Source organism: Athene cunicularia, assembly GCF_003259725.1.
Source record: "Athene cunicularia isolate RWA chromosome 11 unlocalized genomic scaffold, athCun1 chr11_part1, whole genome shotgun sequence".
NCBI classification, from domain to species: domain Eukaryota; kingdom Metazoa; phylum Chordata; class Aves; order Strigiformes; family Strigidae; genus Athene; species Athene cunicularia.
The window spans coordinates 6,519,670-6,532,300 of NW_020799113.1; the positions used below are offsets into that span (position 1 = coordinate 6,519,670).

General features: G+C 39.1%; 1 long non-coding RNA gene across 1 annotated transcript in view; it reads right to left on the bottom strand.

Moving 5' to 3' along the window:
* Positions 1 to 4,775: 4,775 nt before the first annotated feature.
* LOC113484330 overlaps positions 4,776 to 12,631 on the bottom strand; it is an 18,875-nt gene continuing 11,019 nt past the window's right edge. The window contains exons 3-4 of the long non-coding RNA XR_003399205.1: positions 10,936 to 11,114; positions 4,776 to 5,080 (exon numbers count right to left, since the gene is read on the bottom strand). This is a non-coding gene — a long non-coding RNA (uncharacterized LOC113484330). The remainder of the gene's footprint in view (positions 5,081 to 10,935; positions 11,115 to 12,631) is intronic.

Below are 12,631 nucleotides of genomic sequence, written 5' to 3' on the forward strand. Positions count from 1 at the left end.
TGGAATGCTCTCATATTCTCATCATCACTTACTAGAATGCATTGACTTTTAAAAAGACTGTTTTCAGCAGTTTTTCATGCCCTGACCTACTGTTCACCTCAAGTATTTAGATACTTAATACCTTTAATGAAAAAGAAGGTATTTTATAAAACAATTAATTATGATACAATTTTCTGATCCAGCATTTTCACACACCTTTGGAGTTTTACATTATAGCATAACAATTTATGCATTTAGAAAATTGAAGCATAATTGAAAATTACAATGTGTAAAAGCAGTTCTGATTAACATAACGCAGAGGCATGTAATAGGAATGTTAAAGACTCGAGAAAGAAAATAAAGTATTTCAAGCCTCTGAAGTTTTAAGTGTCTCTATCCAGAATATGAGCCATCAGTAACACAGTGATTTGTGGGAATGCTGAGAACATTTACAAAACCATCTCCTCATTATCTTTCATAGAGAACACATCATTCCATGCGGATCTAGTCTTGCTCTATTCTAGTAGCCTTTCATTTATTATGTAGATATATTTTTAAAAATTTTGTATTTTTAAGATTTTATTTTAAAATTACCTGTGAATTTTAAAGGAAAAATATGTCCTCAAAGCAACTAGCAGTAGATTCAGAATGGTCCTTTTGTAAGAAATCCTTTGAAAAGAGAATGCATGCTCAATTTGAAATGATTCTGAGTGTTCTTAAGTACACTACAGTTTCTACTTTTCTATTGCAAATTTAATGCTTGATTCTGTCAGATGCAAGCAAGAGAATAATTTATCATGGAGTAATTTATCAGATTTTTTTTTTCTTTTGGCTGTCTAGTAAAGTTCCCATTAATAAATGAAGAACAGTGATAGAAAAATCTGAGGTTTGGTTGGGAGTTGGATTTTGGGGAGGTTGAGAGGAAAGAAAAAAATTGTTGAGATGAATCTCTGATATTTGTCCATGAAAAGACTTTGTATAAGATGCTCTTAACCAATTTTATATGTAAGTATCATGAATATTCATCTCCTGCTGCTTACAACAAAAGCATTTTCAAGAAAAGCCTGAAGAGGGTAAAGCCTTAGCAAGTGTTAACATCTCCCTCTTGAAATCAGTTGAACTATGCTGATTTATATCACTTAAGGTCTAAAACACAAAAATCATACATTTTTTTGAAAGAAAACCAGTTTAGACTTTAACTATCAAATTACTTTGGAATTCTACAGTGACAGATTTTTCTCAGAATGAAACATCGCATCAGGCTGGAAGAACATTGGTGCCATGAGGAAGGAATAGCTATTTCATTAAGTTTTACCAGCCATAAGCATTATATACAAGACTGAAAAGACAAGTTAATATTTTGGTAGGAAAAATCCAAAACTGATGGAAAAACATCTGCTCCATTTAAAAACTAATGGAAAATATCAGTGTAATAAAAAGAAATAGTGCAATTAAAGGAAAGGGAAATGCTGAGGGAATGTAATTTGTGGAAAATGTTTATCAGCTTTGTACATCTATTGAGGTTTGCTAAGGCACTTCTCTTCAATCACAGAAATCCAAATAATGTTATAGCATATACAAACAGACTCTGTGATTTTTTTAAAGCAAATCTAAAATCTCAACAAAGTTAACATTAAGTCATAACAAACATTACAGCCACAGTGTTACTGTACTTTTCCCCTTGGATTTTTCAGTAAGTAGAAGAGACAGACTATATTATGGGGAAAAAATTGCACATCATCGTTCTTTGCCAAGAAAGTATCCTCACGTTCTCTGAACCGAAAACAGTAATAATAATGTGGTTTTATATAATAGCAACAGCTATGAAGCAATGATATTTTTTTTTGTCTATGTTGGCCAAAATTGTAAGAATCCCTTCCAAATTTCATAGAATTCAGTAAGTTTTGTGTGCATGCATAGTCTGGTTTTAGTTATGATGTGATATAGGATTGAAGAGAATTCATTCCACTCTTGATTGTATTACTCTCTATACAACTATAACCCCATAGACTTCATCTAACAAAGGTTACAGAGCAGTAATGAACTGGGGAAAATCCATTTAGGACTAGATCTGATCATTAATCCCAAGTTATCTATAATTAGATAGGAAGTCAAAGCTGATGGCAGAGAGTTAAGGCTGCAGACCATCTCCCTGTCTTCTTTCAGAGGTTGGAAGCTGTCATGGTTTATGCCCAGCTTGCAAAGCACCAAGTAGCCACTCGCTCCCTCCTTCCCCTCTGCTGGTGGCATAGGTTGGAGAAAATATAACAGGCTTGTAGGCAAGACAAGGACAGGGAGGGCTCATTCACCAGTTATGGTCACAGGCAGAAAACAGACTCAGCTTGTGAGACAAAAATCCATCTTTTTTTTTTTTAACACCACCACCATTAATTTACCAGAGTAAGACAGTGAGAAATACAGCCATGTCTTAAAAACACCTTTCCCCGGCTCCTTCCTACTTCCCAGGCTGAACTTTACTCCCCGTTTCTCTGCCTCCTCCCCACCAGTGGTGCAGGGGGACAGGGGTTGGGGGTCGCAGTCAGTCCATCACCCGCTGTTTCTGCTGCTCCTTCCTCCTCAGCGGGAGGACTCCTCACACTCTTCCCCAGCTCCAGCGTGGGGTCCCTCCCATGGGAGACAGCCCTCCACAAACTTCTCTGATGTAAGTTCTTCCCATGGGGCTGCAACTCGCCACAGACTGCTCCAGCACAGGTCCCGCTGCGGGCCGCAGTGCTCCCTGTGCGACTGCTCCAGGACAGGTCTCTTCCCTCAGAGCCGCGGCCTTCTCCAGGCACAGCCCCTGCTCTGGCGTGGGGTCCTCCCCGGGCTGCAGGCGGCATCTGCTCCCCCAGGACCTCCATGGGCCGCAGGGCACAGCCGCCCTCCCACCGCGGGCTGCAGGGGGTCTCTGCTCTGGTGCACCTCTCCCCCTCCCTTTTCTTCACTGACCTTCGTGTCTGCAGAGGTGTTTCCCTCACTCCTACTCCTCTCACCACTGCAGGTCCCCCACCAGGTTTGGGGTTTTCCCCTTCTTAAACACATTATCACAGGAGCACAGCCACCATTGTTAATCCCAGAGCAGGTCCAGTTTGGAGCTGGGGGAGCTTCTAGAAGCTTCTCACAGGAGCCACCCCTTTGCTTCCCCCGCCCCCCCCGCCACCAAAACTCCACCACACAAACCCAATACACAAGTCCTGAAGACTTTGATCATGCAGTGATCTAAGCCCAGTGTTGTTCTGGATTCCATGATCCGATCACACCACTTGCCTCTCCGGACTGAACCACCTAGTTTATGGTTTACAATGAACACCAAGGATTAAAACTCTCAACTAAAAGCTTGATATTCAGCTTGATATTCTTAGTAAATCTCTGGGTCTAAATCCAGAACATCTTAATTCCCATTGGTTTAAACCTGTCACTAGTCAGTGATGAGAGTCACTGTTTCTGACTAAAATACTGACACTGACTGGTGTCCCTATCCCATGTCGGGGAGGTTTTGATATGATCACAAGAGAGAGATTAAGACACAAACGAGTCAAATCCCATACACCCAGAACATTTTTTATTATTAAAAGTGAAGAGGGGTAGTGATAGGACAGAATGGATGGAAAAGACAGAAATCAGGCAAGCATATGGGATAGTCGCAAGACTAGTCACCACCATGCATGCAGTGGGGTCCCGTTGGGCCTCAGTCTTCAGTTCTTCTGTGGTGGGTACACATGCAAAATTTTCTGTTGCCTTTTTTAAGTTCATTGTATCCTCTGATTAGCATATCTGTCCACCTTTAGCTTTTCCTCTGGTCCCACAGGTTTTTGCTGACTTCATGCTTCTTGAGCAATCATCCCTCTTGTGGGGCAGAAAGGTTCACCTCTTATCAGTTCATTAGCAGTGCGCGCACCGTGTCTGGCGGACACAGCAGAGTCACAAATGGCTACAATACAGAGCCAGTGATAAACATTATAAACAGTGATAAACTCAGTCCAGTTTCCCCCTCTTTGAGGTTTATCAAGGACTTTGACAACCCAACTGCAAGGGAGAGGGGGAGTGCATCCTTCAAGACACTCCTGCTTCCTTGGGTGACAGTTTCTTAGACTAGTCCAAAGGCTGAGCTTGTGCTTGAGGTTTGCACAGACACAAGCAAGCTTTGAGACAGTCATTTGACATTTCAGTCTCTCACAACTGGTTCAAAATAAGGCTTGAAAATCAGCTGCAGATCTTATTAAGATATCCTTAATCTAATCTCTAATTAGGTTTTATAGGAAACATTAAGCATACAGAAAAACAGAATTTTCTAATAGACATAATTCAATGCACCTATCTGAATTTATGAATACTGTAGTTAATAACTAAATATTTTGATAATAATAATATTGTGTAAGAATAAAGTATTTTATTTGCATCCTTTAACCTGTGGGGAAAGTTTTAGATGAGATATTTTCTAAATCAATGTGACATCAGATGTCCTATTCAAGCCTTTAATTGCACTAGATAACCATATTCATTAACATTTCTGACTGAAGAAATTGCTTAGTTAGCAATGTATTCTTTTATTTCTAAGACCTAATTAGACTTCAATATTAACATCCGATACATTTGTTTCAGTCTCCATGGTGGGGGTGAGAGAAGGAAACATACTGAGGTCATATGCTACAGAGGCTTTTCTGTAATTTTCAGTAGCAAATAAAGCCTTTACATTATCTGTTGAAGTAATACTTTCAAGGCACAAAGTGCCTTCACACTAACATGTAATTGCTACTAACATGTAATTGCTGAGGAGAGAGGAAAAATTGATTTTTTTGTAGTAGGAAATAAAAAAAAAAAAAAAAAAAAAAATCTTGTACCTGGAGAGGAAATTTTAGTGGTTTTTTTTCTCATTATTTTAATGTGTTTCTACAGTGCTTGCAGGGTTAGTAGAGAGATTTGTCAGTATTCTAGTTTCTTCGTCTTAGTGCATTGTGTCAGATATTTCCTAGAGAATATCTTCTTCCATCGTCATTCTGCACATGAACTTGTCAGAAATTCCTGATAAACAGACTAAACAAGATTTTTCCACATTATTTTCTTCCACCTTGCTTTTCCACTTCTTCATAGTTGCATTAAACTGCGACAATAAAACCTTTGAAAGTCCTGTACGCATTAGGTGAGCACATGCTGACCGTCTTGAAACACTGATTCAAAAATTCTGAGGTCTATATACCTCAACACGTATACTAACATGACTACATAGGCGGGAGCATTATAGATACATGCAGCCTGAATGAGTTTTATAATAGAACTTATGTGCAGAGGTGGAAAAGTAGGATGTGAGAGCCCAAGTTTGTTGTCCTGTCCTTGTCACCTGATGATACGCACATCTCTTTGGACCTCAGTATTCCTCAGTCAGCCAAAGTTCTGAATTCCATTTTACTCTGGTCTTACCAGCTCTGAAAATCAGTTCCTTTGTTGATCTGATTGATTCCTCAACCAGACACAAAGAGCATTGTCCAGCTCCCAGCATTTGGTTTCCAGGATGACGGTGGCTCAGTGTTCTCTAGTCACCCAAGACCCAGGCCCATAAAACAGTTGGATGTGATGCTTACTCAAATTCCAATTTTAAATGCTTTGCTGAAAGACTGCATATGGAACCTGTGTTGCCATGAAGATAAAACTGGTCCTGCTCTCCTTGTTAGAACATTAAGTTTATCATGCTGTCTATCTGCCTGTATTAAAAACAGACTTCCCTGGTGGAATGCTGAAGTTAAAAAACGAGCTCACCAAAGTCAGGAAAAACACAGATAACGCTCTGCTTTACTTGTCAGCTGATCCTACCATTTACCATTCCTTAGAAGATAGGTATCTCACAGCGAGCTGTTGTTAATGCCAGATGGGCAGATCTTTCTCTGTAGATAAGTGGGTGCTGGAAGCCCTCTGCCAAAATAATGTCTGGAATTCTGGAAAAGGAGAGCTCCACATTGACTGGAAATGAGACCCAGCATGCGCTGCAGGGCCATTGGAGCTGGAGAACTTGCTCAGAACTGTAAAATTATTTCTTGGTTATGCAGAAAGCCTGTTCAAATTTCTTTTATAAGATCAAATGTTGTGGAGGGAAATGCATTTGAATCAAAGTAGAAGGGAGTGTGCTATGTTCACCCAAGTTTATAGCTTGGTTATACATCTCATTTTCAAAGATCCCAAAAAGCCATCAAGATGTCATCAGACTTCAGTTTGGACTCTGAAGCTTTGTCTCCTGTGGACACTTTTTGAAGTTTAATGACAGATCAGGAAGGGGGTAGGCAGGAATATTAATGGTACCTATGGAAGTAATTAATTCATACACTTGTATTTTGTGCCTAAATTCCTAATTCTAGGTGAAATCAGCCGTTCTGAACAGCTGCCCAGAACATTTATGTAGGCCATAGACATTATGCTGGCCTACAGAGAAAGAAATTCTTATATTCAATAGTGTTTCTTTGTTTAGTTTATGTAGCCAAATACTTTGTATTTTAAACTGACGTGAAAAGACTGTCTCGCTACACTGTGGTTTAGAAAAATCCATTCAGTCAGGGAAAAAGGTTGTGGTGACCAATTAAGGAAACATTCCTTAAAACCCAGCAGTTTAATTTAAAAATGTCTTGTTTCTTCTGTCAATCCTAAACAAGCCCTGGACATTTTTGAACTATGCAACTAATCCTGAGAACACTCACTCATGCAAATTGTAGCTTAGAATGGGAATAAAAGATTATGTTATCGGGTTTCATATCTAGGATATGCAGGACTTCACAGTTTAGATTACAGAAATGGCACTACTCTTCTCGGGTAACAAAACATACTTTAACCTTGCACAAGTACTGCTTTCCTATCGTTAAGGTAAACAGAATGAATAATAATAGTAGTATTGAGCCTGTTCATGATGGAAGGCAGTATCTGTACCAAAATGCAGTTCATAAAACTGAAATTGGCCTACTTGGGTAAAAATCCTTCAAGTGCATTAACATCCCAAATGCCATGAATAGCTCATAGGATTTTTTTAAAAGGTATGAGACTAAAGTCTCCAGCATGTTTGACATTTGCATGAGCAGAGGATGCCTTCTGATAGAAGAGAGCAGGATTGATTTGCTAATAGAAGTTTCTCCATTTCTTCTGCCTCTGTATCTATGGGTCATCCAGCCACAAGCTATCAATCAGACATGGTGGGTACTTACTAGTGGGAAGAGGAGGAGTGAGATCATAGCCCTAGATGATACGGTCATAGTAAATTATTCATTGTGATGTACATATAGCATCTGCCTTAAGTGGTACTTCAGCAACACGAAACATGACAGCTTGTTTCTTTGTTTCTAATAGTTAAATAGACAAAAAGCCTGAGACTTCTTTCTACTATTTCACATTTTTGTGGTTTTTCTTTTCTTTTTTTTTTTTTAACTTCATGAATGTGCACTTTATATGAAATAATATGATGAAAGAATGAAGATGGCATTAACAGTAGGACAGAACTCCTTTTATAAAGCACTATGTAAAAGCATCTTGCATGCATTGACATTACTCTTCTCATATAAATTTAAAATATGTATTTCAAAACTTTTCCATGCTTCTAAACCATAAATATTTAATTCTTAGTATTATCATCAATCAGGTTAGATGATCTATGAAAGATATTGGTGGTAAAAGCTTCTTGTGCTGTTTGCTCTAGACCTCCAAAAGCACTCCGGGTTCATGGGATAGCTTCTAAGGAGCTGATGGCGGAGGGGGGCCGTTGATTAATGGCTCTCTGGGACACTCTGACACCTCTGCTTGCATCAGAGAGATATGAGACAGGCAGAGTCTGCCAGAGAGCTGTGCTTTATACAAGCGAGGCAAAGGTTAGCAGTACGGAGGAATTCCTTCAAGAAACGTGAGATATGCAGCTTCCTCTGGGGCAGGATAATGGTCTGCAAAGGGGAGTAATAGAGTGAAGGATCGTTTTGTAGTACTCAAGCAAAAACAAGAGACAAGACAGATGATGTTAAAGGGTTAGAATAAAAGCAAGAATAAGAATCCACAGAGAAATGAAACTTAAAGTATGTCAAGTGTGGTTTGGTTTTTGTTTGGTTTTTTTTTTTTTAAGTATAGTTTAATTTATCATCCATAACAGAGGGCTTTTGTCATGAGGGTTTTGTTTATTCATTCTTTTATATCATAATTTGCCACGCTAAACAAAGTGCACTTCTCCATTGTGGAAGGAGCATCACCAGTACACCTAACAGTGCAGCCCTTATTGAGCTAAAATCATGCCCACATTATACTGGTGCAAGGAAAATTCAGATAGATTAGTTAGAGTTGTCTGGTCTGCAAAATGTGTGTTATTTGTGATAACTGGCACAAAACATCTATGGTAGTAAGGCAGTTTCCATGACCCAAGAACACTGCTAACATTTCTTCCATGTAAAACAGAAGAGAATGCAGAAATTTGCAATGCTCAGTCATCCATTTATCCCAGCACTATACCTTTGGAAGTGTCCAGATTCACATCCTTCACAAGAAAATGGGAAAATTGTGGTTTAGGTTAACTTTATAATTTCCCCTGACTGTGCTTAAAATTCACAATACAAAACAAGTAGACTTCTTGTAATCAATTTCCACTTGAAGTCATTGGAATATTTTCCTTGAGTAAAATGTCATCACACAGGTTACATTTCTGACCAAGCAGAGGGTTTTGTTATTTACAGATCTAACTATTAGTAAATGCCGAGCATGGAAATAAAGGTGGCTTTAAATTTTGCAAATATCATCTGTAAAGAAAGGCACAAAACAGCCTTGGGAGAATTCTGTAAACAGGGTTTGATTCAAGGAACCTGGGAATCGTTGGAGGGAAAAAATAATTTGGCTTCAATAGGCATTGACTTAGTATTCAAAGTAGGAAATTTTGACACATCTCAGAGTGCTTTGCATTAGCACAAATGAGCCAGGAGCACAAATCCTTGGAATGGGAATTATTTCAAAGTTATTGTAGACTGACACCACTGACTGTGTGTAACTGCATCCTTTTCAGTGGGAAAGGTAAGGGAGAAAGGTCCATCACTGCATGACAATACAAACCTGTGCTCAGCATGGAGTCTGAAAAGGACAGACACCTACAGCATCTTCCATATGTGGATGCCTGAAGCCTAAAAGCGTTATTAGAAGCTCCTAATCCCATGGGTGCACTGTTACACAGCAAACGATTAACTGGTGGCTTTGGAAAGAGAGCTGCAGGTGGAAAAGGCAAAATGTCAAGTATATATACTGCTTGACATGGAGATAGGTACAGGAATGAAAATCCCCTACAGGAACTCAAGAAAAAAGGTTTCTTTGGGCCAAGAAAGAGGTATTTAGAAAGCTCCTCAAAGAGCTTTTATAGGAACAGTCATTTGAGAGACATTTTGAGACCACAAGGATAGAGCTTTCAGTTATGTCAAGTGCATTACTCATAAGAGATCTCACACAACCCACGTGAGCAGCGCTCGTTTTCAAACTGCAATAGGAGAGCAACGTAAACTCAGTCTTTCAACGACAGTTGAGGATTAGTAAATGTCATTTTACGCAGACAAATCTTTGCTGCTTGAAGCAGCAAAAACAAAAATACTGCATTCTTTCACTAAAAGAACATAATTTAACACTATTTGTCATTACTGTAACCAGACAGAATGGCCAGAGGGTATTGTAAACAAAGGGTTTATTTGCTACATGGCATAACTGGGCATAACTGTAAACAATTATAGTTTGTGTCGCGCTTGCTTTCTTTGCTACAATGGCTCTGAGAGGCATCACTATAATCCAAAAGCACAAGATTTTTTTTAGGTAAATAGGCATCTAGTGGAATTTTGTTGCCTATAACTATTTTTAAAAAAATCCCACTAGAGACCCTACACCAGTGAAGTAACTTTAAGAAGTCACTCTTGTAATTTCTTAAGTTTTGAAGGGCCCCTTCTTCTTCCCCAGGTCTGTGAGATGTTGACCATGCTTTTCTTATGGACTTAGGCCTTTAACTTAGGTTGCTACAACTGAAAAGGAAATCTGTGACAGGAGTTTTGTTAGTTTAAAAATCTTAAAAGTACAGTCTCACTAGGGAGAGAGGTTTGGAAATAAAAGGATAAGCTAATTACTTATAATTAGGTCAGACTGAGTAGGTTGATTGCCATAATTAACATTGCCTAATGAGTGTCCTCAGGGATTTTACTTGGATATACCAGGTGAAAGCTGGTAAAAGTGGTGTCTACTCTGCTCTTGTGGTGTGAGGGCATTTACAGCTCCCGCCTAAAGCAGACATTGCAGCAGGGACGTGTGTGGGAGGCTGGGAGCGCTGCAGGCGCCGCGCATGGTGCGGCTTGGAGAGCATCGGGGAAATGTAGGTTAGTGTGCTGGAAGGCTAAGCAGACTGGGTTAACCTGAGCGCTCTCGGGAGGGAAGGATGTGTGGGCTGGGGAAACACTCCTGAGCTAGCAATGGGGGAGCTGGGTGAAGCTTGTAAGTAGGTAGAGATCTGCATCAAAGCAAACTGCAGCATTTCTTAATTGAAAAGGAATCTCTAGAAAGTAGAGCAGGAGTATTCATATGGCTTGAATAGCTAGGGGAACTTCTTACAGACTGAGTTAACCAGAGGTACGCAGACAGTGCACGTAAATATTTCACACAGAAATAATGAGTCATGAAATTTCCCTTCCTATAGCTTCTTGCAGGATAACTCAGACAAGATCCTGTGGGATCCCATATTGAGTCTGTGCTAGCAGTTGTGCCTGACTGCACAACATTCTCCTACAGCACAACAATTTCCTACCTGCCCTTGTCTCACTGTAGGAACACTTTCTTCCTTCAGCCTGGGTGCTTTAATCGTCTCTATGACACACATAAAATGAAAGTGAATAATAGCCAAGTGGACCCAAATAATTAACAGCAAAGAGGATAGAAAAGAACCACAGACTGAGTTACTTCAAGCGCACTTAGGAAAAGCACTGTACACACCTTGAAAGTTAGCATGAGCACAAATCCTGACACAACCCTCATGCAGCTTTCCATCCGGGTTTTCAAAATTTCAGGCTACATCCAAGCCTTGACTTTTACAAGCAGTATCATTCCAGTAGTCCTCATTGTACTGCAGGGAAACACCAGCCCCAGCGCTTTGTTGACAAAATGGCAGTTGCCTGACAAGGAGAGAGAAGATATAAAAATGTCTGGTACAAATCATTTAGTGCCTAATAGGAGACAAGACAATTTCTTCACAGAGAGACTGACAGGAGGGTAATGAAGGCTAATTGGTGTTGCCCAGTTCTTAATATAATGCGTAGCTCAATTAAAAAAATGTTTTTCATCTCAACTGACCTCAGGCTCTTATGTTTTTAAGAAGGCTTCCAGGTCTTTCGTAGGTATTCAGTGGTATGGTTTAGGCAAATAGAAACACTCAACTGCATTTCTCTTATTTGAGCAGTATCGATGCTTCTCTACCGCCTCTTTGGAAACTGTAACTTGAGTGTGGGGTTTTTTTATTCAGAGTTAAAGTGGGTGTCTGAGGTAACAAAATGGTTAGAGGATCTACAAGACCCACAGCTATTTATACACGCACACACACACACACACATATATATATATATATATATATATATATATATATATATATATATATATATAAAACAAATTTATTACTAGAACTGTGTGGAAATGCAGACACTTGACATTGATGGGCATTTTCAAATCACATACTGCTTTCACTGAAATAGTTATGCCCCAAAAAGCCCAAACACAAAACTTTCGAAAAATGAAAATATTTTGTTCTGACAGATTTTAAATACATCTCCCTCTTTCCATTTGCATTAGTTTTCCTTTGGAAGTTTATGTAAACTTTCCCTCTGAATCACACAAAGGTGCTCTTAAAATACTGAAGTCTCAAATTAAGTGTTCATTGCAGATCAAAGTAAATGCTTTCATTCTCTAGCAAGCTTCTGTTCCATTCCTGTCCCTCCCAAACATTAAAAACATTGTTCTGACAAATCTAACATTTTTTTCAATTAAAAAAAAATAAAACCACTTAATTTGGAGGCAATATGGACAGCCAGGCGCTTATGGTGCCACATTTTTATCTGGACATCTAACAGGAGAACAACTGTTAAAAATGACTACCATATTGCAAATGTTGGTAATCAACAGCAGTTAGGCACTGGGAGGTCCATTTTATCTCTTGTTTCTTTCATGGTTACTCTCTCCAGGTTACCATCAATGTCTCACACATACATTTTTTAAGTCATCTAGGTCCTGTCAAAATTAGCCTCATTTTGCCTCCCACCTGTATTAAACATTCCTGTTCCTGTTACCTTCTTTGCAGGAGAGGACTATTGGGATTCAGAATTTTAATTACTGCATTGGAAAGGACGTTACCCTTGACCCAATGAAAAACAATCCACCATTGTCATACAATTATAGACCATTTTCAAGAGGACTATTGTAAGTCTGCAGTTCACAGGTACGGCTGTCAGCCTCGAAATCCCACACTGACGCCAAGGGGTATGTAGCAGCCACTGGAGGAACTGTGACCTAAATGAATGAGTTCCATTGAAACTGGTGCTAAAAGAAAAGACTCATGCACTCTTAACCAGCACAAGATTGTTCATTATAAAAAAAAAAAAAAAAAAAAAAAAAAAAAAAAAAAAAAAAAAAAAAAAAAAAA